This window comes from Pangasianodon hypophthalmus, chromosome 1, assembly GCF_027358585.1.
Source record: "Pangasianodon hypophthalmus isolate fPanHyp1 chromosome 1, fPanHyp1.pri, whole genome shotgun sequence".
Classification (NCBI taxonomy): domain Eukaryota; kingdom Metazoa; phylum Chordata; class Actinopteri; order Siluriformes; family Pangasiidae; genus Pangasianodon; species Pangasianodon hypophthalmus.
In genome coordinates, this window is record NC_069710.1 from 25,053,461 (window position 1) to 25,078,689 (window position 25,229).

At 38.6% G+C, this 25,229-nt stretch overlaps 3 long non-coding RNA genes across 8 annotated transcripts in view; 2 read left to right on the forward strand and 1 right to left on the reverse strand.

Annotated features, from left to right (window-relative positions):
- The window catches only part of LOC113542358 (uncharacterized), an 84,682-nt gene extending 74,700 nt beyond the window's left edge, over positions 1-9,982 (forward strand). The window contains exon 4 of the long non-coding RNA XR_008301672.1: positions 8,813-9,982. This is a non-coding gene — a long non-coding RNA (uncharacterized LOC113542358). The remainder of the gene's footprint in view (positions 1-8,812) is intronic.
- LOC117596842 (uncharacterized) lies at positions 9,811-25,111 on the reverse strand. Of its 5 annotated transcripts, XR_008301678.1 has the most exons (7): positions 12,349-16,811; positions 11,599-11,648; positions 10,825-11,295; positions 10,573-10,661; positions 10,274-10,388; positions 10,073-10,176; positions 9,811-9,948 (listed from the first exon to the last, which is right to left on the reverse strand). It is a non-coding gene; the product is annotated as an uncharacterized LOC117596842 (long non-coding RNA). The 5 variants fall into 5 exon arrangements; XR_008301680.1 differs by having other exon boundaries at positions 10,573-10,650; positions 10,825-11,648; positions 12,349-25,111; XR_008301679.1 differs by having other exon boundaries at positions 10,573-10,655; positions 10,825-11,648; positions 12,349-25,111.
- The window catches only part of LOC117596840 (uncharacterized), a 28,970-nt gene continuing 15,821 nt past the window's right edge, over positions 12,081-25,229 (forward strand). The window contains exon 1 of one of the 2 annotated variants that reach the window (XR_004577823.2): positions 12,081-12,286. This is a non-coding gene — a long non-coding RNA (uncharacterized LOC117596840). The remainder of the gene's footprint in view (positions 12,287-25,229) is intronic. The other variant, XR_004577822.2, reaches the window with a different exon arrangement.

Below are 25,229 nucleotides of genomic sequence, written 5' to 3' on the forward strand. Positions count from 1 at the left end.
CCGTTCAAAAGTTTACATCCCCTTGATTCTTAATACTGTGTTGTTACCTGAATGATCCACAGCTGTGTTTTTTTGTTTACTGATAGTTGTTACTGAGTCCCTTGTTTGTCCTGAACAGTTAAACTGCCTGCTGTTCTTCAGAAAAATCCTTCAGGTCCCACAAATTCTTTGGTTTTCCAGCATTTTTTGTGTATTTGAACCCTTTCCAACAATGACTGTATGATTTTGAGATCCATATTTTCACACTGAGGACAACTGAGGGACTCATATGCAACTATTACAGAAGGTTCCAATGCTCACAGATGCTCCAGAAGGAAAAACCATGCATTAAGAGCCGGGGGGTGAAAACTTTTTGAATTTGAAGATCAGGGTAAAATTAACTTATTTTGTCTTCTGGGAAACATGTAACTATCTTGTGTAGCCTCTGAAGAGCAGTACTAAATGAAAAAATACAATATTTAGGCAAAATAAGAAAAATGTACACATCTCCATTCTGTTCAAAAGTTTTCACCCCCCGGCTCTTAATGCATGTTTTTTCCTTCTGGAGCATCTGTGTGCATTTGAACCTTCTGTAATAGTTGCATACGAGTCCCTCAGTTGTCCTCAGTGTGGCCAAAGGTATGTGGACACCAGACCAAGCACGTCCATATTTGTTTTTCGAACATCCTGTTTCAGATTTAGTTCCCCCTTCGCAGTTATAATAATCTCCACTCTTCTGGGAAGGCCTTCCACTAGATTTTGGAAAATGGTTGTGGAGATTTGCCCATTCAGCCAAAAGCACATTAGTGAGGCAAGGCACTGATGTTGGGCGAGGATTAATCTCCTCTTTACCTACTTGATTGATGAATTTATAATACTATTGTTTGCTTAGTAGAAATCTATTATTAGCTAACAACCTCTGAGGCTGGGGCAGACTGGGACAAAAATTCAACCCTGGCATTTACCTCCTTGACCTCCCAAGAACTTCATCACAACTTTCATGGCCTAAGCAGCAAATCCATTTCAGATAGAACAAAACTAAACACAATAAAAATATGATATGATTCCTAGCCTACTTTTTATTAAAGCATGAGGTGCACATTAAGATTGAGAGCCACAACAATTAAATATGCTTTTAATATAGCAGGCCCCTAACCTCAAAACAATAATTCATGCAGCTCTCTCTCTCTCTCTCTCTCTCATTCACACACACACAGACATCCTAACATGCAAATGTCAATTTTTGTAGCTCACAGCATACCCCGCCTTCACTAATTGTGCATTTCCACACTTTTAATCAGGCGTTGATATACAGTGCTCTGGTTACACCCTGAGTCCACCAAGGCCTGACGTGTACTCCCTTGTATACTCACTTTTGCAGCCTCCTCCAAAGAAAAGTGGAAGCTGCAACACACTATCAAGACCACTGAGAAAATTATCAGCTGCAGTCTGTCATCACTTGAAGACCTGTACATCACCAGGACAAAGTGGCAAGCAGGAAAAATCATAGCAGACTCCTCCCACCCTGCTAATTAAAAAAATTAATTATGTCTAAAATTTATTGCATCTAAAGACTTACCTCTTCCTAAAGTACTTAAATTAGCACTTAAAAAAAACTTTGTATTGTCTGTGTGCTTGTTATTATATTACCTTCCGAACAGAGTTTTTGAACTGATGGTATTCTTAGTCTGTGACCTAGCAAACCAGTATCAGAATGTATTTATTGATAGAGACTTCGAAGCACTTTTGTAAGTTGCTCTGGATAAGGGAGTCTGCCAAATGCCATAAATGTAAATGTAAGTGTAATTACCTATTCCAAAAACTTCCAACAGAAAAGCAATTCCACCACCTGATAACCAAAACTACACATCATCAAAGCAGCTTCTTGCCAGTTTCTGTTATTAACCAGGCTGACTAGGCAGTATTCAGTGACTACTACAAAGCTGACCTGCCAGAAACAAGTAATCTTGCACTAAATGTTATTACAAATAATTGTAATCCCGGTTCCTGCAGGACCTTGACTGACAGGAGTGGAACCCAATGTGGTCTTCTGCTGTTGTAACATGTTTTGTGCATGCTGAGATGCTTTTCTGTTCACCATGGCTGTAAAGAATTGATTATATGAGTTACTATATTCTTCCTGGCATCTCAAACCAATCTGGAGCGTTTAATCAGACCTCTCTTATCAACAAGGCATTTTCACACACAGAGCTGTCGCTCACTCAGTGTTTTTTTTTTTTTTTTTCCCACACCATCCTGTGTAATCCCATAGAATGTTGTAACATAAACAGCTGTAATATAAATTACAACTGAGTCTACCATTTCCATGGTGCAAAACCTACTGGCTAAGACAAATATCAGTGTTTCATCAATTTGGAAGCACAAGAAAGCTGAACTGAAACACAGTCACATATATTTTTTCCTTTTATTTTTTTCCATGCATGAAAAAAACAAAAAAAAGAAAAGAAAACTTGCTCACACGTACTTAAATGATTACCTATGCGTAAAGATGTGCTATATGTAGAACAGACACACAGAGTATGACCTGAACCATCTGATACACTAAAAAAATGAATGATACATGTCCTCACTGGCACAGCATGTCATTGCATTAGCTTCCACAGCTTTGCAATTACAAATATGTGCCTAAAGCATAAGAGATCTGGCATTGTGAGGCTCCAAACAGCATTTACTCACTTAAGGCATTTGATGGCGTTGATCTAATGTAGAAAAAAACTATACAAGTATACTCAGTGTGACTGAATCACATACCTCACATCTAAACTGTGGCATAGTTTACATTCTTTAGGTTTTAGAGATGTTTCAGTTCATTAAGGCCCTGAAATACAGGTATTTGATAATAATAATAATAATAATAATAAGAAGAAGAAGAACAACAACAACAATAAAAAATGTATGACAGTCAGTACTGAGACTTCTATAACTTCATCTCAGCTTCCTTTAGACTAGCCTCTTTCACAAAACAGCTGGAGCTCACTTTCACAGCTCCTCCAGTGTAAGTTATTATACCAATTTTATTAAACCAAAGTTGGCAATAAATCAGGTGCATTTTTATATCTTATAAATTATATGCGTATATAGTATATAGATATATTTATTATTATTAAAGTCAAGGCCCTAAAATCCAAAGAATGTTAAAATTCATAGATGTTTTTAAATACACATGGCATATATATATGCACACCACAGGCAATCATAAAAGTAGGTTCACACCCTGTTTGTCCGGAGATTGCGAATTTGAATCCCGACAATCTTGTACATCTGTAAGCTCATGTATACAGAAGAGGACACGGGGGCAGATGTGACACAGCATGAAAGGCAGGTTGAAAAGTTGGCAGTTGGCTGGCTCCACGTGTCTCAAAGGAATGTGTTAGCTGGCATGTTGGTAGCTGTCATAGCTAGGGTGATAGGGTAGAGCTGGGTTGGAATAGGCAGATGACCAAACTGGGGAAGAAAATGGGGAAACTTAAAAAAAAAAAAAAAAAGGAAAGTATGTATAAAAAGAAAGGGCAACAAGGAGCATGGACATGAAACATCTTCATGCTTCTGGAGAAAAACAAAGAATTATAAATATTATAAAACACAGAATATCAAATAAATACAACACATAACAGCATTTTTGTGCAGAGAACAATACTGAAAAATACTATTTACCTTGGCAGGAGTCATGCATGTTTAGCTGTAAAGCATGAACAAAGTAACTGTATGAACATCACTGGGCAAAAATAATAAATGGCAAACAATTTTAACAACTGAGTGAATGGCTTTAAATAATACATTCACTGACTTTAAAATGCCACCACGTTATACTCACCCAGTAGCCTTCCGGCAAGAACAAACAGCACCACCAGAAACAAACCCACAGGTGCGAACACAAACCCACGAGCTCTATGGTGGGCTAAAAAGGCATGCAAAATCATAAAACACAGTATTAACGATAATAAGGAACAAAATCTTTCAGCTTTCTAGAGTGAAACACATTTTCAACAGGGAATGACAATGAAATTGATACTTATACTGTAATTTACAGCATGATATGTGTCACAGAAACTGGGTGCCAAATTAATGTACGAAGGCTATAAACATGCAGCTGTCCAGCATTACACAGAAAATAAACACCATGTAATTCCTAAGTACAAAACGGATGGGCTATGCTCTACTCACATGCTTCATCACTGCTCTGTTCACCGGTTTCACCACTGGTTTCATTAACAACTGCAGGAAGTCAGAAAAGATTGATTAAATAATGTAAAACAACATTTGTTAAAAAAATCTCCCCATCTGAGTGGTCAAATTCCTTTGAAAAGGATGATGTGAGTACTCACGTTTGTAACAGGCCAGAACCTCATACTGAAAAAGAAAAACACAAAAGTTACATAATCAATGGAATTTGTAAATAAAACTAAGAGATACATTTGATCCAGCTTATCTAGGTAGCTATGAATTAACGTACAGTAATCATGCTATTACACATGCTACCTTTGGGGTGATACAGTACACCTTCAAGCGAAATTCAGACAAGCTGCACTGGACTGTTACATTGAGAAATGGTGTTACTTCTTTAAGAAGTGTGTTCTTCTACAAGTGGAAAAAAGAAAACAGCATAGAAAAAGTACTTAATATGGTGTAATATGATGACTCATTGATTTAGAACTTTTGGCTTACTTTAATAAAAAGAAAGGGATATAACACTCGTATTTACCTTGTCTATAGAAGTCCAATCGCAGTGTTTGTACTTGTCATGAAATGCAGCAGTGTCCAGTGTGGCATTGCCCATGCTGTCACAGGTGATGTTATTCTCCACAGAGCAGGCTAGAAGAGTTTGGCACTGATTAGCAACCACAAGTGCAACACATGTGTACACTTATTATACAACCACAACAGTTATTATTTCAGCTGACAAAATCTGTGCTATTTCTACTAAATGTAACTGTCCTGCACATCATCAGATCTGCTCTGAACCTGCCTGCGCCTAATGCTCTGTAAACAGCAAGGCATTTATTGCTATGTGATACAAAAGCAAACATAAGCAGAGATACTCAGCGTTCTATTTAATATTCACTTATAGGAAATGACAAAGGTCTTTTTTTTATTTGATTGGAGAAACTTTTATCAGAGAGAAGCACAGTGAGCAGCGGTGCGCCTCTCTCTCTGTGGAGTTGGAGTACATGTTTGATTCAGATTCCTCCCACTTTCAAACCCACGCTGCTATCAGGGCTCGCGCGTCTAAAGGCCCTCTGAGTGCGCCTTCCGGCCTCGCGCTCGGGATATACCAAGGCTTTTCTGTCAACATTTTTGCACGCGCATAAATTCATGCTTCTTCGAATAGCCAATTATTTTAACGCTGTAGGTATTTCCTGATCATAGCCTAGCCTATCAACATACCCTACCTATGATTCTGCGCTAAAGCACTTTCCATCCAATATGTTTTTACGCTATAAAAACACGCTACCTGTATTTTTTCCTGGTGCATTTTCTGATAAAGTCACAGTAATAAACACAGTAAAACACGTGCGGTATTGTTTTACACAGAGCTGTATTTATTTATTCTGACCAGGATAAATCGGTTACGGAAGATGAATGAACTTCTGTCATAAATGATACGTGAGCGCGTGCGATCGAGTACGGCTCAGGATTTCTATCATTACATACCGAGACAGGTTTCCCATGTAACTGTACGACACAAAGCCAGTTAAAAGCGGAATACTCACGCTGTGTACTTGCGAGGCTGCATCCCACGAGCAGGGAGAGAAACACCAGGAGCAGAAAGGACACAGGTAGACGACGGGTCATCTTTCAACTGGACAGTAGAGGTGTACAGCAGCGCTAAAACACACAGCTCTAACAACTCCACTTCCAGCTCTCACGTGACAGAGGCAGGGCACAGACACAACCACTGTGTGTGGGAGGGGGAAGTGTGTGTCAAGCAATCTCCTTTACCCTCTCACTATTCAGTTGCATCAGATGCTTGAAGAGCTTCTTCTGTTGGTGTCAATTTCAGCAACATTATCAAATGGTGAATGATAGAATTTCCCAAAAAATAAAACAAGAAATAACAATGTGAATAACTAATAAATAATGAATAATGAAAATATTTACAGTGCCTTGTATGATTATGCATAGAGTGTGTTTTCTATTGTTATAACTGGGGACTGAAATGGACTTACCTGAGATTGTATGTCGTGAATCTACACAAAACAGCCCATAATATTGTGGGCAAATCAGTATAGTTGGTTAAATTATTTACAAATAAAAGATATAAAAACTGTGCAAAAGTATTTTTTGCCCGAGGGCGAGGCACGAGAGTCGGGCGTTCCAGCTAATCACAAACGCCCAGCTCTCTCTTTTCCTGGCACGCGCGCACACACACACACACACACACACACACACACAGCAGTGACGCCTGCAGCTGTACAGCTGTACACACTGTGTGTGCCATGAGAGGGCACTAATTAATTACTTAATTAAATTGATTATTAATCTATTTGCGCTCACGAGATATTGAGAAAACAAGAGAGATTGAGAAAAAAAATAAAGGTGTGCGTTTGTGTGTTGTAAAGTGTGTGTATGTGTGTATGTATATGCATAGGTGCAGGGTGAAAAGAAATCTGATTGGTTAGGTAGTTATACAGATAGGCTAGTTACCGTTTGAACCCATGCTCAAAATGAGCAAATGCTCGCTAAAATAGTTAAACTTGATCGAATCATTTGCAAAAATGCCTAAAATTATTGCAGCAAATGAATCAAATGAGATCGCAAATGAGACCTCCTCCCCTGAAGACCACAGTCTCCTGGGCACCTGCGTCCAGGGAACCCCTGCCTCTGATGCATCTAATTCTAGCTGCTCATCCTGCTCCCATGGAACCCCTTCCCTCCTACAGCAACCTTCTGCTAGTCCTGCAAGCCCACAGGTACCCATTAGCTGCACTCTAACAGGAACTGCCGTATCAGATCAATATCAGATACTGGCAAATTTAAAGCTGATTAAAGCTTAAATTGGCCACTAATTTCATCAAAGTCAGTGCGCTGCAAAGGAGATTCATAGATACCAGAGACCAGATCCATTTCTGGAAAGCAGAGGAAAATCCCTGAGGAGTTTTTCAGCGAGGTTTTATATCTGATGCTGAGATAGAGCATATCACAGGATGGCCTGCTCTGTGTGGCCTGCATACTTTTCTGGTCTGGCCACATGATTCTCAGGACAAAACCGCTCAATGACTGGAGTAGAATCGACTCAGAAAGACATCAGTGAATGCACGTGTGTCACCTGGTCCACAAATGCACATCTTATTGTTGCATGTGTAACAGAGTACAAATATTGCTGTTAAATATTGCTGTTATATTGCTGTTAAATTGCTGAGAAAACTCACCATTGGCTGTTGTACCACTATATTTGCATACTTTATATGGCTTGGAGCCTTACATCTCTCGCTGTCATTAAGACCTTGGAGCAATATCGGTCCACTGTCTGTTAACCAGCCTTTGGTCGTGTTTTCCCAGGTCCAATAAAAGAAAACTGAGTGACCATCCACCTGATCCCAGAGTGAATCTTTACCCACTGCTACAGTCACACATGCACAAATTATGATACTCTCTGAAAACAAACGTGCTGAAAACATCCTTTATTTCTTACACATGTTCTGAGTGTGCTCAGGGACAACACATATTGAGTTAAATATTAATATATTAATGTGATCTTTCTGGTATGTGTAACAACAGTATGTTACTGAATAATTGTGTAAAGTTTTTAATATAAAAGATGATTAAAAATGTTAGCTTGGTATACAATTTGTATACCTTTTTATTATGAAATCACACAAAGACCCATTGAAGCACATACTGTTTGTGTTCTTATTTGTTGTTCATTCAGCTGTTTTTACATTATAGTATGCTTGCTGACTATAAAACTGTCAAACAAGCACTTCAAAGCATTCATCATACATTATAAAAAGTCATTAGTCTTTATAAAAACATTTAAATATTCTAAAACCTTCTCTTCTCATAAATGAAATGTCTCAGCATCAATTTGACCTCAAGAGGTGCAACTGGCTCTAACACATCATGCATGATGTCCATGCCAATATTTTCAGTTACATGAAAATACTGTTTGCTAGTCAGGCAAGAGTTATGCTTGACACCAGTTGCACTTGCATCATTAAGCTGTACATGGTATGCACATTTTCACTTGGTTTGTCAAAGAAAATTGACAGAATCTGTTTGCAGAGAAAGTATTTGTTGTTTCCAAATTTCCAAATTGAATTTGTAATGTATTGGGGTGGTTTTGGTATAGAGGGTGTCTAGCATAATGAACACCATCACAATAATCTTGTATTTTACCATTTCCACCACAAGACTTTATATACATATGTTGCATGTTGTCACCGCTAAATAGGAATTTTATTTGTATTAATTATCAAGATGTACTGAAATGTGACTGGCACTAACACCTGTTGTTTTTTTTACCCATTCTTTCTAACTCTATCTAATCTGTGACCAAGAAACACTTCTGCTGGCTTCTCAAAGGAAAATTTGTCAGAAAAGTACTTTGTTAGTTTAAATGGTATATCACAAATCATATTTCTAGGACTGTCAAAATCTTTCATAAATGTTTGGACTTCAGTACTGTCAAAAGAAACAGCCATTTTCTTTAGTCAAGTATGAGTCTTTTCTGCAGCGTGTCTGGCAGCCAATAAAAGCAGCAGCCAAAATCTACCCTCACAGAGGAAACTGAGGGATATAAAAGGAGCACGCAGCCGCTCTCCAGTTGAGGTAGGTAAGCGCTACATGCCCGCTAATTTTGTTCTTTTCGCAGACGGAGACGTAAGTGGAGAAGACGAGTCTCACACTCTGCGCGACAACCGCCCCGTTCTCTAAGAGCCTGCAGCAACAAGCCCTGCTGCGGATTGCCAAGCGGTGGCTCCAGCCATCTATGGATCGGTTCCTCCGAGCTCTGCCGCCTGAAGAAAGGAAGGGGAACCCGAGCTCTGCCGCCCGAAGAAAGGAAGGGGAGCCTGCACCCCCAGGGAAATGCTGGAGGCTCTGGAGCGAGCGGTGGCTACTCTGGAGATCGGCAGGGGCGACCGATGTGACTTTCCCCGACCCTCTCCGACGAGACGCTTAGATCTGCACACCCAAGGGGAGGGAAGACCCAGCCGCTCCGCTTATGGGAAGCTCCAAAAGGCATCCATGCCGACTGACGGTCTCCTGTGTACATGGGGATGCCAGGGAGGTCCCTGCAGCCCATGTCTCCGTGGGCCACCGGGCTAAGGAGTGGGGAAGAAGCAGCGAGGTGGGCCTCATCCCAGAGGCGAGCAAGGGTCTGGCCAGCATGCCTCGCCCAGGACGAAGGAGACGCCGGAGCGACCTCAGCAGGTGAGCCCCTCCCCCCGACTAATCCTGTGTCCTCTGTATATTCGCAGGTCGCTCGAGAGGGAAATTTCGGCCAGGAGCAGAAGGAGGATGCTAGACTGAAGAACTGCTGGGCTCAGGTGCGGTTCATTGAAGGCGTACACCAGCAGCCCGACCAGCAGCTGCCAACCTCCTAGTTCCTGGTGCGAGGAGGCCTGCTGTACCTCAAGACGGAGCGCCGAAACCAGCCCAGCGAACTGCTGGTAGTGCCACGCAGCCGCACCCAGGCCCTTCTGCACCTAGCCCATGCGCACCCACTGGGGGGGGCACCTGGGGCTCCCCGAGAAAATGAAGGACCGATTCACCTCGCCCGGGATGGACGCCGAGGTCTGGGACTTCTGCCAGCAGTGCCCACAGTGCCAGAGGACGACCCCCTATAAGCCTGCTCCCGCGCCGCTCATCCCTCTCCCCATTATTGGCGTCCCCTTCGAGAGGATCGGCATGGATCTGGTAGGACTGCTGCTGAAGCAGCATGATGGAAGCCACACTTCAACAACTTCTCCAAGTGAGCCTGCAGCAACAAGCCCTGCTATATATATACTCAAAAAAATGAAAAAAAAAAAAAAAAAGATAATGAAGCTTGCACAGCCAGTAGAATTTTAATAGTTTGTCTACAGCACAAGTTAGGCTTTCAACAGAATCATTCTTTGCCAGAATTACATACCGGGCTCCATGTCCTAGAGAACTGATGGAAACTAACTGCGGCTGAGTTGACTTCAGAGACCCTTTCATAGATTCACTGAGCAAGGAGGTCACGCTGGTACCAGCCTACAGAAATGAAACCGTGAAATGAAAAGCATCAGAAAATGTTGCTGCATGAAAAATAACTTTGTTTATTGAAAGCTAACACAGTAACAAAGCATACTGTCACCAACTCCAACAGGTATGAGACAGCAGATTTCACACAGCATTTACTGCTGGCAACACTTCTCCCAGATGCAGATGAATGAGGATATTTAACATAGTGTAGCACAGCTCATCTTGACGATGTAAAGATGCAGGACACATGCAAAAGATCAATTTAACACAAAATTCTATTTGAAATGATTTCTTTTATTTCATGAATTGAATGTTAAAACTTTGTCATTTTCTCATGTAAACCACATTTAGAAATGAGTGCACATGCACATAACTCATAAATGAATAATGGAAAAACATCCTTACATGTCCCTTATTTTCGCCAAATGGGACTTTAATCCTTAATAAGGGGAACAATGACACAATCTCCTTTGCTAGTGCCAGCTTTTCTGTTACTTAGTTTAAAAAAATAAGTTCAATAAAAGCAGAAAGTTGTAGAAATGGTTAGATCACAAATAATGACACAAAAAAATGTTAGACTGCGTTATTGGACAGTGTTTATAAAACTTATGAGTGAGAAAATTACACTTTACAGCTGTTAAACAACCATATACTCACAACCCATGTTTCTCTACAAGGTCTCTGACAGCGACTTTAACAAGCAGCTTCCGTGAGGAAATAGTCTCTTTGCCTCTTCATGTTCTCTAAGGATTGTAGGGGCCTTTTCCTCAGGAAGTGTCAGCAGGCCACTTGTGGTGCCAATCTTGGATACATCTACAGAATTACACTAAGAAATGACGAAAACATCTTTAGGTTTAAATGTTTACATTGACTATTACGAATATGAAAAGTGAAATACAGTAATGATTTACGGGTAATGATTGAACACTTCCTTCTAATGGATCCTGGGTGATATCCACTATGTAATATATTTGGAAGTTGTCCAGCTCCCACACTTCTGCGTTCACATCAGTGTCATGGCCTTTATTTAGCCCACAGATAGTCACTGAAAATTGGGCTTTGTTTAGTCTGTCTGATTTGGTCCATGTTTATCCCAAGATGGACATCTGTTTCAGACCACATATAGCTCTAATACAGGCATGAAAATAAGATCACATTACAGCAAGTGGGAAATTAGGCTGTATCTCAATGAAAACTACACACAGATTAGTCTATCTGAATGTTTTTGAACATAATCACTGCTTACATATATATATATATATATATATATATATATATATATATATATATATATATATATATATATATATGTGTGTGTGTGGGTGTGTGTGTGTGGGTGTGTGTGTATGTATGTACAGTCAGGTCCGGATATCAACTCCAGACCTTTTATCTGCATCATTTGTCTTGAAGTAATGAGGGAATGGACCGCACCTGGTCAATTAACTTCTTGTCAGTCACTTTGTCCAAATACCTTTGAGCCCCTGAAAATGGAGGTACTTTGTTGAAAATGGCTGTAATTCCTAAATAGTAAATGCCATATTTTTGTGGAACCTCTTAAAATAAAGCTGAAAGTCTACACTTCGATCACATCTTGATTGTTTTATTTCAAATCCATTGTGGTGGTGTATAAAGGCAAAATCACAAAACTCTGTCATTGTCCAAATACTTCTGGACCTAACTGTATGTGTGTGTGTGTGTGTATGCCCTAATATATATATATATATATATATATATATATATATATATATATATATAATTCCTAATTTCGTTGTATACAGAGATATACAATGACAATAAAGGCTTTCATTTAATTTTCATATATATATTCATATATACATACACACACACACACACATATGTATATAAATTAATTTCATTAATTCCGTTTGTTTATTAATTAATTTCAATTAATTTCATTTGTTTCACTGGCTTTTCCCCTGAAATCTGATTGCCCCCTGAAGCGCCCCGTTCGGTCATCGCCGATTACGTCAGCGCACTCCCATTGGCTGAGTGGGTTCGTTTGAAATTTAACCCGCGTATTTTTTTTCCTACCGCATCTCGTAACGGCTGCTGCTCCGACAGTGCGTTTACATCATCTTCGTCTACTTAAACTTCAATGGTAAGTACCTACTCATCACTTAAAGTAACATCTGAGAGGACATTAATGTTGCTGTCACTTACCTTCTCTTTGTCTAACGTCAGGAAGCTAGTTAGCTACAGCAATGCACTAGCCCCATATTCCTTGCACTGACTTACAGTCTAATGGGAAGTGTTGTGTTGTTAGGGCGACTGAGCCCCGGTGACGTCTTAACTGTTCCTATTGGTCGGTTTTTAGTGTTCTAGAACGTTGTACGCCTTATATAGTAGGCTGTGTAATACAGAGCTAAGCCATAAGCGTTTCTGGTAACAGTGCTGAGATTATTTGAATTAAAATTGTGTGTGTGTGTGTGTGTGTGTGTGTGTGTGTGTGTGTGTTTATTAATTCTGCCCACGTCTCGCCAGCTCGCTGCTTCTTCTCTCCCACGCTCCGGCAGGTTAAACCGTCCCAAGTCAGCTTTTAATGTTCATTACTTCACTACGCTTACACATAACAATAGTTTCACCAGTCAGTCTGTAGTTTCTTTATCTAGCTGGTATTACAGATTTTAGATTTGTAGACGTCAAATGTTAACTTTTATCTTCACACTTTTATGTAGAACCATCTCATTTACTCAGAGTTCACCTCCATCGCCTTTTGTAGGAGTTTCTTTCTATCCCTGAGATTTATTTAAAAAAAAAAAAGAAAAAGAAAAAGGTGGGGGAGGGATTAGAGTTGTCACAAGTCTTAGTAAATTGCTAATAAGCTTAAATATTTAATTATGCTTAAACCTAACATCAGGTTCAGTAGTAAGAGTGCAGTGGTAGTCATGTTTATTTATCTAGTTAGGTATTAGGACAGATTTTATAGTAGGCACCTGAATGAGAAAAAATAAAAATGAGAATTTTATACTATATAGATAAAGTTTTTTTGTTTGTTTGCCAGGTTACGAATTTGTCTTGCCATGATGTTCCAGATCACGTCCCAAGTAATTAATACCTTTTGTATGGAAAAATACAGTAGTAGGGAAGAGTAACCCTCAAGTGAACAGTGGGGGTCAAATGAGGCCAGGGATGTCATTTATCAAAGTGTGTGTAGAAAAAATTTTGAATTCAGTATAATGAAGTTACTGTTGCACAAACTAGATTTTAAATTTTGTAGTTTTTAGATTTTATGGCTACATCTGTGGTATCTGGTAGTTTGGAAGCATTCACATGCACATTAACACCTAGGGCCAATTTATCTACTGGCATGTTTTAAGTGGAAAACCAGAGATCCTGGAGGAAACCCACATGAACATGGAGAGAACATGCACAGAAACTCCACACAGAAAGTAAAACAAACTCAGGATCAAACCAGGGACCCTGGAGTTGGGTAAGTTAGTGTATTTGGTGACACCCACAAAACTCCATAAAGTGCAAAGCTCACAGAGCTGAGATAATGAGTAAGAGTCAAAAAACATTCTCTAAATATATTATCTAGCACCTGAAAAAGCCAAAAGCTGGAGCCAAATGACTGAAACGGTGAATTAGTTGAGAATTAAGTGAATGTCTGTGTGTGTGTGTGAGCGAGTGAGTGTGTGAGAGTGATTATGCTGACACTACACAGCTGTATTTGTTTATAGCTTTTTCTTTCAAAGGAACCTACAGGACATTATGGGGTAAAGTGAACATGTGAGACAGCCTGGGAAAACCCTTCACATGATGAAATTTTAAAAATATCTACTATGTATAGTTCTGATAACTGTAGATTTGTAAAGCAGTATTACTGCCAAATTTTAAAGACTTACAAGTTTAGACTGGGAAGTAGTTACCACTCTGATGATCAGATTATCAAAATACTGTCTGATTATTGTTCTTTTTATGACTAGTGCTGGAATAACTGCTGATTAAATCAGAGAGTTGGCAAAATTTCCCATCTTTTTATTAGGCTATTTTAACATGCAGAGTGTATTAAAGTGCTTTTCTATTTTGATGATATTACAGATGCATCACTGACATTTTGAAAGATGGTATCTGATTACAAACTGAATTGATATGCGTATGTTCATTTTGCTCTAGCATCTAATTTCCAATAACTTGATCAAAGTGTAAAATTCATTGCATGAGATTGTGCTTATGTAGCAGACTATTTTAGGCAGACTGCATTTACTCTTGTGTTTGTTAAACTGGCTCCTTACTCAACTAACTGACAGACAGCCAGGGCAAGAAAGTGTCCTAAATGAAAACAAGTCTGCGGCACTGTGGTGGAATATATTTTATTCCAGGCCACAACTCATATGGTTCTTGTATTCTTAAAAAAAAACTTGTACATCCTGAAGGCACTACATGTGGCAAAACCTGTAAAAAAAAAAAATGTGATTGTCAATCATGCAATAATGATTTTAGTTTATCTCGGGTAGCAGAGGGACCACTATAGGATAGTTAAGGTACAAAAGAGTCCATTATGGCAACGACAAGAGTATTGTGGGTTTTCATGGTATTTGGAATCTGAGCTTAAAATGGTTTAAATGGATCTGATCATACCTAATGATTGTGAAACTTTTTTGGGCTCAACTGCTAGTTTATGTGCATATCATACCAGTGATTTGGACTTATCAAGCATAAGTTGTGTTAAATGGCAGCCAGATTTAAATAAGTTCATCACAGTCATTCCATGATGATATGATAAGGTGAATGCAGCTTATCCTTGATGAGTGGTAAGTTCTAGCAATAATTTCATAAGGTAAAATATGAGAGAGTGCATATTTTATACTGATATATGCAATATGCAATTATTTGGTGTATAGAAAGCTAAAGGAAAAAACTATAAATAAATGGACTACAAGTAAAAATTAATACAAAAAGTTATCTCAACATTCTTTATTTTCAGTTATATTTTAAACTTGAAGGCTTTAGATTCGTTTCTATTTATTTACAAAAAGGAATGTTTTTGTGTCAGTAATACTTAGCTTGATTTTGTATTTCATAAGCTACACCGTCTTCATTCTCACTACATGATATGACATAATAATGCTGTAGTACCTCAGTAGTCCACTATATACTAAATACAGCACAATTTAAGATAAATCTGCTAAATGAGCTCTGATAATGCTTGTTTTTGTTGAATTTGGACTTTTGCCTTCAAATACACATATTAGAAAAAATGCAGTACTTAACACAAAAAAATTAAACAATTAAAATCCAATTAACTGTGTAGCCTTTAAATTTACCATGAAAACCATTTACATGATTATTTTAGAACAACATTTTGCTCTTAGGTTTATAGAAAAACGTCCATATACAGATTCTGTATAGAAATGGAGCTTCCCTGTCCAGTGTAAAACATTAAAAGGAGTGGAATTATTGTCACTGCAGTAAAGTGATAGTTAAAGCTTGACTAATTAGGGCTTAATTACTAACCCGGTAAAAGCCAATCTGTGTAGTGTCAGGGTCTCGATCGACACATTTCCTATAGGAACAAGGGGGGGAAAAGTCCAACACACTGTGTAGCCTGCCAGTTTGTATTTTAAAATGCTAATTTTAAAATGCTTCTGTTTTTGTAGTGATGAGTTTGTCATCTCAGATCAGGTCATGTCATTGAACGACTGTAAAACCTAAATATAGAAGAAGCATGTGTTTGGTTTGGTGAAAAGAAACCATTCATGCACACACTACTAATTTTTTGCCATGATATATTTTTTGCTGATCTGCATACTTTTGCTAACTCGTCACCAGATTTTTGGCATATCTTCACAAAACTGGGGAGTCCTCAAAAGTCATTCAAATTAAAAAGGCTTCTAATTTAAATCGCAAAGCTTTGTCGCTTCATATGCTGATCAGAGGAGAAAAGTACTTGAACTTTCGAATTTTCTGGAAACATATCTGGAAACACAAAGATTCTTAGTCATTGGTATGGTATTTATTTGCATGGTATTTGGTGGACAGTACAAAGCTTTAATGACAAAGCTATAATGTTTTCAGGCAAAAGAAGCTTTTTTAAAATTGCCTTTTTCAGCAAGATTAAAGTGATTCACTACCACCATTATTTCTTAAAATCTGCACAGAAATAATTATTTGTGGATTATTAGCCTCTGCTCACAGGATTTTGGTCAAAAGTTCAAAATGATCCCAGATGCTCAGTGCTTTATTTCTCTTACACCAAGACATGAGGCATTTCAAATGTTTGCATCATGATCAGTCGTTTAACCTATATTTAGTTTTTTATGTAAGAAACTTGCGTAGGAACGCTGTGCTTGTAATGAAGTGTATAATACTTTAAGGTCTGATCGGTAAATGAGTTTGTTTTTGCAGGTGATTTGTTTATGAAATACAAAATAGGATTATTCGTTACAGTAATTCTTTGTACCCACCTGCAATATATTTTTCTAATGAAATCAGTTGGTTCTTGTTCTACTATATAGACAAATACATAATTTAAGCCACAAGGACCCTGAGCAGGACAAAGCATTTATTTACTGAAGATGAATGAATAAACGTGGTTAAAAAAACCCCAAAAACCTGCTCCAGTTCACATGAAAGTAAAAACGGCCCACGCAAGTGACCAGTGGCAGTATACAGTATAGTATGTATTTGATTTTTCTTAAATTGTGTTTTATTAGCATATAATGATAATATACAACACTATAATAATATACAACATGATCACGTCATATCATGTTGAGTGAGAATGAAGGCGGTGTAGCTTATGAAATGTAAAAGCAAACTATATATTACTGATAAAAAACAGGCAATTTCCACTATCACAATAGACACTGTGTCTTAGGCCATACAAACTGGAAGTGTAAGTGTAATTTCAGGCTCATTAATATTCAAATGCATTAAAATGTTTTATAACTGAAATTCGAATGCAATTTTTTTGCATTTGGTAGCCCTAGGGCACAGAGAAACTAGTAATCAGTCTAACCAACCACACTCATAAACCTTTTTTCACAGTCTTCAGTTAAAAAATTGAAGGTAAGTAGTTTCTAATTTATGCTTCATTTGTAAGTAAAAAGGAGCTATTTCATATGTAACTGAAAAAAGAATGAATGTAAAGATGATTTGTATTTGTTTGCATTTATAGTACATTAATTTATAGTTTTCTAACCTGTTAAATGTCATACCATTGTATTTTGCATATGTCAGCAATGCACTTTCCTATATTTCAGAAATGCACTCTCAGTCTGTGGAATGTGAGGAAATGTCTTAAATCTGACTGCCGTTAAAGATAACTTAACCTTCATGGGTACGCTTCACTGGTATGATGTGTATATGAACTAGCATTTGGACCCAAATATGAAATACTTTACAATCTTCGGGGATGACCTGATCCATGTGGACCATTTTAGGCCCCATTTGGACCATTTAAATTCCAAATGGCTTGAAAATCTAAAACACGCTTGACATAGCTGAGTCTTTTTTAATTAATTTTTTTTTAATAATGCTACAGTGGGCCATCTGCTGCGAGGGATTGACTTAGTATTGTCAATCATGAGAAGGATTTTTGCCACCATGTAGTGTCTTGTCTTGATCATGAGTTTGAATCCTGACAATGTCACAGCCATCCATGGCTGGGGGGCCAAGAAAGCAAAACTGGCCATGGTCTCTGAGTGGGAGGGGTGGCATTAATCCCTTTTCTTTGAGTACGTTATGCCTAGGCATGAGCAGCAGCTAGTAAAAGGTGTGGTTTGCTGGGTTCACGTTTCCCGGAGGAAGCATATGATTGCCTGGTTGGTAGCTGTCGTGTGATAGGAGACATATTTAAAAAAAAAAAAGGTGTTTCTGTGGCTGAATAGCCAAACATATCCAATTAATATCCACAATATTAGGTTTTGACCAAAATTAAGTTTTCCGGTCAACATTACTGTAATACGCTCAGCTCAGGATAAGCTCAGAGACTTTACAGGTACAAATGTTCATTTAATATTCAATAAGATTTCCAATGAAATGCATTCACTTTAGACAAACAGTGTGTAATGAAATATGAAATACAGTAAAATACATATGGAGCAAAGTGGTTTAATGACAGTTTTGTATTTGACACTGCAGCTTCCTGTTAGACTTCACTACTGATTTGTCTCAGAGTAGCCCAGGAATGAGAATAATCTCTGTGTTATAATTTCTAATTCAGCAATTATTAATTTTTCAGTACAGATTCTTACACTGATAGAAATGTCAAATTTGATCATGCCTTTTTTGCAATTTTCAACTAACAAAGGAAGGAAAAGCTCATCTGTAAGCTTACTTTCGAACAGGACATGTTCACCTTGTCTTTACTTTGATTTGTTAATGTAAGTAAAGTGTCAGCTGGTGTAGTGGTTTTATAGATGGGTCATGAAGTGGAGTCATGCAGTCCAGTCAGGGTGAAAGATGTTGCCTGATGTTTGCTTTGCAGAAGAATTTGTTTAGAGTTTTGACTTATTTTAATCTAATTATACCCACAGCCCTGCTGTGACACAATGATGTGTAGTATGTTTTTGGCATTTTTGGCATTTTATGTGATATGGTGTAAGGTATGGTGTGTTGTTTATGCATGTTTAATGAACAACATGAACGTTTTAGTTTGGAACACACAGTATGTGACATTATTTCATATAATCACACAGTATCAGTCTGTACTTTTCTCATTCAAATTATTGCCTCAGAAATAAAGTTTGCAATTTTGCAAAACATTTGCAAACATTGCGTATATCTATACCCATCTTGTATTATTAGTAGAAACAAGGCTGGTAAAAAAAAAATAAATAAGGAAGAATGAAAGAAGCACTGAAAGAAGCTCTTATGCCAATGCAGTAAACCTCAGGTATAGTGATGGGTGAAAATTAAAAGACACAACAGTTGAATTTATTTTAAAAAACACAGATGGTCCTCATACTGCAGTTTACAGAACAGCTGTTAAATAAAAGTTCACACACCCAGTCAAGCACTCAGGCATATGTAGGAGCATTTAATGCCAGACCTATGCAAATGAGTCATCCTGAGTAACACAGCATTTTCTCCAGCGCTTTAGACTCGGGTGGCCTGCCTTGCTAGACTCTAGTCACATCTGCACCAGGGATCTCTTCTATCCTGAACCCATCTGTACGCATAATCACGACACATTAAAAGATTAATTACAAAGTTTATTTTAACAATTTCTTTTACAACAGACAACTAAGCATTTAAAGAATAAGTGAGAGCTATATGAGTGACCTACTTTTCAAAGCTCTTTCACCTCATAATGACCAGGAAAAAAAAACACAAGCAGCAGCACCAAGAATGCTTCCAACAACACCATCGTCCACTAGTCCAGTGTTCTGGAGGAAGTGCTCTGGGGCTCTGGGGACTGGGGGGTAGCCAGACAAGAACTTGTCCTAGACCTGGAAAATGTGAACAGTATAAGCCTAATATAGAAACAGTTAGTATGTAACGGTAGCCTGTCGCCCCTGAGAGGTAGTGGGAAAGTAGTGGAAAAAATTTTATGACTCATTCTGATCAATTTCAATTTCAAGTGGAGTTTATTGTCATTTCAACCATATACAAGTACATAGTGAAACGAAACATTTCTCCAGGACCAAGGTGCTACATAAGACAAACACAGAACAACACAGAACTACAAGGGATAATATAATATAATATAACATAATTTATACATAAAGTGCACAAACATGTGCAGACAGCACAAGACAGTCCAATGACTACTGGGACAGACTATGGGCATAGTAAGTCCCACTGCAGCGCTGATCAGTACACATTTCTGTTTAAAAGTGAACCTAGTGACAATAGTGCAAAGAGTATTGTTCAAAACAGTCCTGAAGAGCAGAGGCTCCTGCTGGCCAGGTTTTCACCTGCTTCAGAACTGGTTTGGAGTGTCTGACTAGCGGTCTGTATGCTGGGATTAGCATAACAGAGATGTGGTCTGAGTAGCCGAGGTGGGGGCGGCAATTTATGAGGCATTGATGCAATTTATGATGGTTTATTTTGCTTAAAGATGGTGAATGGAGACATAAAAATGCACACAGATTAGGTCAACAGAAAGCGAGTGACCCATCTACTCACTCCCTCTCTCCACTTGTTTATAAACAAACAAAGTACATCAGGTGACAACAACAAAACACAACAGATTTTAATATGTAGTAATTTACAGTAAAACAACATTCAGAAACCACGTGGTTAAAAAATAAGTACACCCTTCCTACTTCCACAATCATTAAGAGAGTAATTAGCAGCCAGGTGTTACTAAAGAAATGTACAAGATTATTTACTTCTGTGACAGCACAATCAGAAAAGGACTGAACAAGTATGGCTGTCATGGAAGGGTGGCTAGGAAAAAGCCCCTTCTCTCCAAGAGAATGTGGCAGCACGACTTAGGGTTGCAAAATTGCATTTGAACAAATCACAAAAGTTCTGGAACAATATCCTTTGGACTGATGAGACCAAGGTGGAGATGTTTGGTTATCATGCACTGGTGAAAACTAAACACAGCGTATCACCACAACACCTCTTACCAACTGTCAAGCATGGTGGTGTGGGGGTGATAATTTGGGCTTGTTTTGCAGCCACAGGACCTGGGAAACCTGGGTTTGTTTGTAGAAGTTGGTGAGGACCACACAATTGTTTAGGCCCTGATACATGAAAACAGATTTGAAGGAGAGTGGTTTTTCTTTTTCCCATTTCTTTTTCCCATGACGGTATATAAAGGACTCACTGTGAAGTAACACTCAGTGTATCATTGCCTGCCTTTTACCAAGCCTTTTGTTATTGTCCTTGCTATTCTGGTTTTTGACTTTGTTACTTGGTTTCATGAGTTTGGATTTTGCCTCGTCTATGCTGTTTGCTGATTGCCTGACAAAATTAGTTCATTGTTAGACATCTACAGTCTGAAAGATTTTAACATACTCACAGGGACAGTTAATGGTTTTATAAGGAGATAAAAATGGAGAGACAGATAAACACATTGAGCAGAAAACACATTAACTTCCTATCTTTGTTGTCCATCACATCTGGATGTTATTGCAAAGGACTAGAATGTTTGAGCTATTCTGTTTTTACCTGAGTGACTTAAATTGAATTTAACACAGCACACATCACAGAATAACATTTATTCAGTAACTCGTTTTCAGTGCTTGTGGCAGATTGATCGCCAACAGAAACATGGAGCAGCAGGAGCTTTAGGAGCTTTCTTGTTAACAAAAAAAAAACAAACAAAAAAAAAAAACCTCACAGCCATGTACCCAAAATGGACATATTTAGTTATTTCAGTAATTTTCCTAAATGCTGGTGTGTGATAAAAGATTGCTATAAAGCCTTGTTAGTGACAGCTTATTAATACATGGAATTGAGATCCTAATGTGTATGTAGAAGAGGGGAGACATCCAGTGGCAGGTTAAAGTTTTAGAGGATTCCTGGCCACCCCACAACCTGGCCACGGTCTGTTCATGTGGAGAAGTGACCAGTCAAAAACGGCATCAGGTGCGAGGCGACGGTGGACCATAATATATAAGATAGCGGACTGGATGGATCCATAGATCTAGCTGGTGGAGCTTGTGAGACATGCCAGCTATATGGCTCTCTCTCGGTTACAAATAAGTAGACTGGCGGTAATAAGACACAGGTGAGAATCATCGTGTGTTACCTGTTGGTTCGACCTGCCTCCTCTCCGTCCACAGCTAAGGCTTGACCACGCCCCCATTGCCATAGTAATCAATTAGCAGTCAGTTAGTTCCTAACTGTTTTTAACTAAAGAGGATGAAAAACATAACTGTACATGAATAACCATAAACCCATACTATGTCAGTGAAAAAGAAATCTTACAAAGTAAAATGAACACAGAGAACATTCATTTTTCCAAATAAATGGGATTAGTGTAAAAACAATCTCTGATATAGGCCAAAGAAGACTCAACATGTCACTGCTGCCCACTGAGTCACAGCTAAGATAAAAGTGCCTTCTGTGTGTGTGTGAGTTACTATATCCTTCCTGGCAGCTCGAACCAATCTGGCTATTTTCCTCTTATCTCTTATCAACAAGGTATTTCTACCCACAGAACTGTCACTTAATTAATGTTTTTTGTTTTTGCACCATTCTGTGTAAACTCTAGAGAGTGTTATGTGTGAAAATTCCAGGAGATCCGCAGTTTCTGAAATTCTCAAACCATCCCATCTGGCACCAACAACCATGCCACGGTTGAAGTCACAGACATCATAAATAAGCAGGTGTACAGGTGTTCCTATTAAAGTGGATGGTGAGAGTATATGTGCCCCCTCCTAGTTTACTGGCATTTTTCCCCTATACCTACCACTAGGCCCTAGACATCAGGAGATAGGGAGGAGCACTAAATGCATAAGAGGGTAAAGAGAAGCTTCACATTGAGTTTGACCCCTGAATTCTAACATCAGAGCACTCTCTCTGATGCACCCACTTTTCCTTCGTGGCAGTATAACTTTAATATTGAAATGTGTGTCCATGTTTAATTAACAGAACCTGACCGGGACCTTCCTACTTAGGTTCCAATGTCTGTTTATTATGCTTTTTCACCATGGTCCTCTGACACTGGTCCATGAACCTAGAGTTCCAGCAAGAGGGTGAAAACCATATTGTCCACTCATAGGTGACCTAAAGAGTGTAGAGTGTGTGGTCAGGTAAGGAGTCCAGCTTTTTTGGGCTGAGAACGGGCATGGTAAGGCAGTACTGGGTAGTGTTTCATGGTTATTAGGTGCTGTCCAGCCAGATAGTCATGATGTCATGAACCCACAGTCCTCAAGTACAAAGATAATGTACTGATTGCTAGGGTCATAAAGGCCTAGAGCTGGATCAGATACCAGAGCTGATTTCAACTGTTCAAATGCAGCCATTGTACTATCAGTATGTATGATTTGATCATGTTGTCCAGGGTTACATTTAAGCAGATCATATAGTGTTTGTGAGATAGCAACATAAAAATCCATAGCAGAGCTTCTAGCAGGCAAATTTACCATAGAGCCCTTTGTAACACCCTGTTCTAAATATAGTGCTCCATCACAACGTAGCTGTGCTTTTTCACAACTGGCTTTGTGACCTTATTACCAAGACATCCAAAAGCACCCATAAATCTTTCTCATGTACTGTATGTTCTGATCCTCACTAGTTAGAGGTCGATCATCTATCAGCTGGGCAAAAAAGCAAAAAAGACAGTTTTCTACATATTTACTGATGGCATAAATGTGCCAAAGCAGCAGGGCTAATGTTTTTAGCAACTGGCTGACTGCCAGGGACTGCTTCCTGCATGGCTTTGACAATGGATGATAACTGGTGCTGAGACAGCTCAGCTGATGAACTCTCCTCTGGCTGACTGGGACCAGTTTTATAACCGTTTCCTCTGTGCACATAAGAAGCAGCAATACTTGAAGTAGAGTGTTGAAAATCATCATCAAAAAGACCAAATTCTTACTTGAACTCTGACCATTTGAACTGTAACCCATTTCGCATTGTAGTTACTAGTGCCTGATAGAGAGCATGCACTAAAGAATCAACCAGTTGTGTAAAGAAAGGCCTTGCCTCAGACTAGTCAGTATTCTCATTAGTGTAATTGTCAGAGTGGCACAGATAGGCTCTCAAATGGTTCACAAAAATATGCTGCTGATTCACATTTCTTTCTGTACACACTTACTAATTTGCTCCTCATTTTTTGTTTTACTCATTTACTTCTTTATATCCTTCAATTCAAGCTCAGTCCAGTCAGGCACTTTTGTTAGGAGGCTTTCAGGAATATTTCCCTTAATTCACTGGATTTAGGTCTTCACTGGTCATGGTGCTGTAACAGGATAACCTGGCTTGATGCTTGGCTACAGTATACAGCAACCATACAGTCTTCTTTCAATCCATAAGAGGATAGATCTTATACTGACTCCTTCTCTACTATTTTACAAGGAAATGAATTTTTTTCACCAAATTTTCTTTATGTTCTTAAAACAATGACATAAAATAATGTGCCATCCAAGTCACTCATAGCACCAAATTGTTAGAAATTAGTTTATTACATACTTGAAGAATCTTCAGATCACATTTTCTAAACAAAAGCATAACTGTTACACCAGCTGTCTCTCAAAGTTTAGAGGCCAGCTTATGTACAGAGCAGAGAAGGAGGAGGGAAGGAAAAAGTTAATCAGCCTGATCCTGACCAAGGGTGTGTTCTGAGATCATACTGAGACACAAGGAGAAAAAAAGAATGCTAGGACAGTTTATTACAGTTTAAAGTCAGAAGGAAATTAAGAGCAAAACATTGAAGTCACATGTTTCCTTCATCCCAGACAAGATCATACAGCTTTTCTTTATGCCTATAAATTTCAGGTGCAGTTGTCAAAACCTAGTATTTTAACATCAGACTAGCAGACAATCCATAACCTTGCTTTGGCCGAGGACATTCTCATCTTGTCTTTAGTTCGATGGGGAAATGTGAATATTTTTGTAGTTTGCGTACTATCTTTATAGACAGGTAATGAGGAAATGAGGTGTAATTATTCACAGGCTTCTACCAGAGCCCTAAAAATGCAGACAGGGCAAACGATATTGCTTGATGTTTGTTTTGCTGAAGAATTTGTTTATATTCTGGTTAGGTGGGGTAGTGATAAGTCACCAAGATTAAGGAAAGATTAGATGTTGGGTTTGCAAGGGTAAGGGTAAAATAATCATAAATCATTTACATGGCTGTATTAAAATCTTTTTGGTTAAAAACATTAATGCTCTTGACTAGTGTGGGTTGACCATGAAACCATGTTGGTAAAGACAGATCTCATACAAAGGCTTTTGTGTTTTGTCTCCCTTTCTGGCTGAAAGTAGCTGTCAAAGGGTGTGTAGTGACAGAGAGGGGAGGAAAAAGGGCATTTTGGAAGGAAAAAGAGCAGTCTCATGACAATTACATAGCCTACAAAGCCGTGTAGGTGGGTGGGAGACAATATAGCCTTATTTGACCTTATTTTTTTAGAGTAAGTGGTTACCAGACAGGCAAACAAGAGTGACAACCTTGATACCTGATTTAGCAGACAATA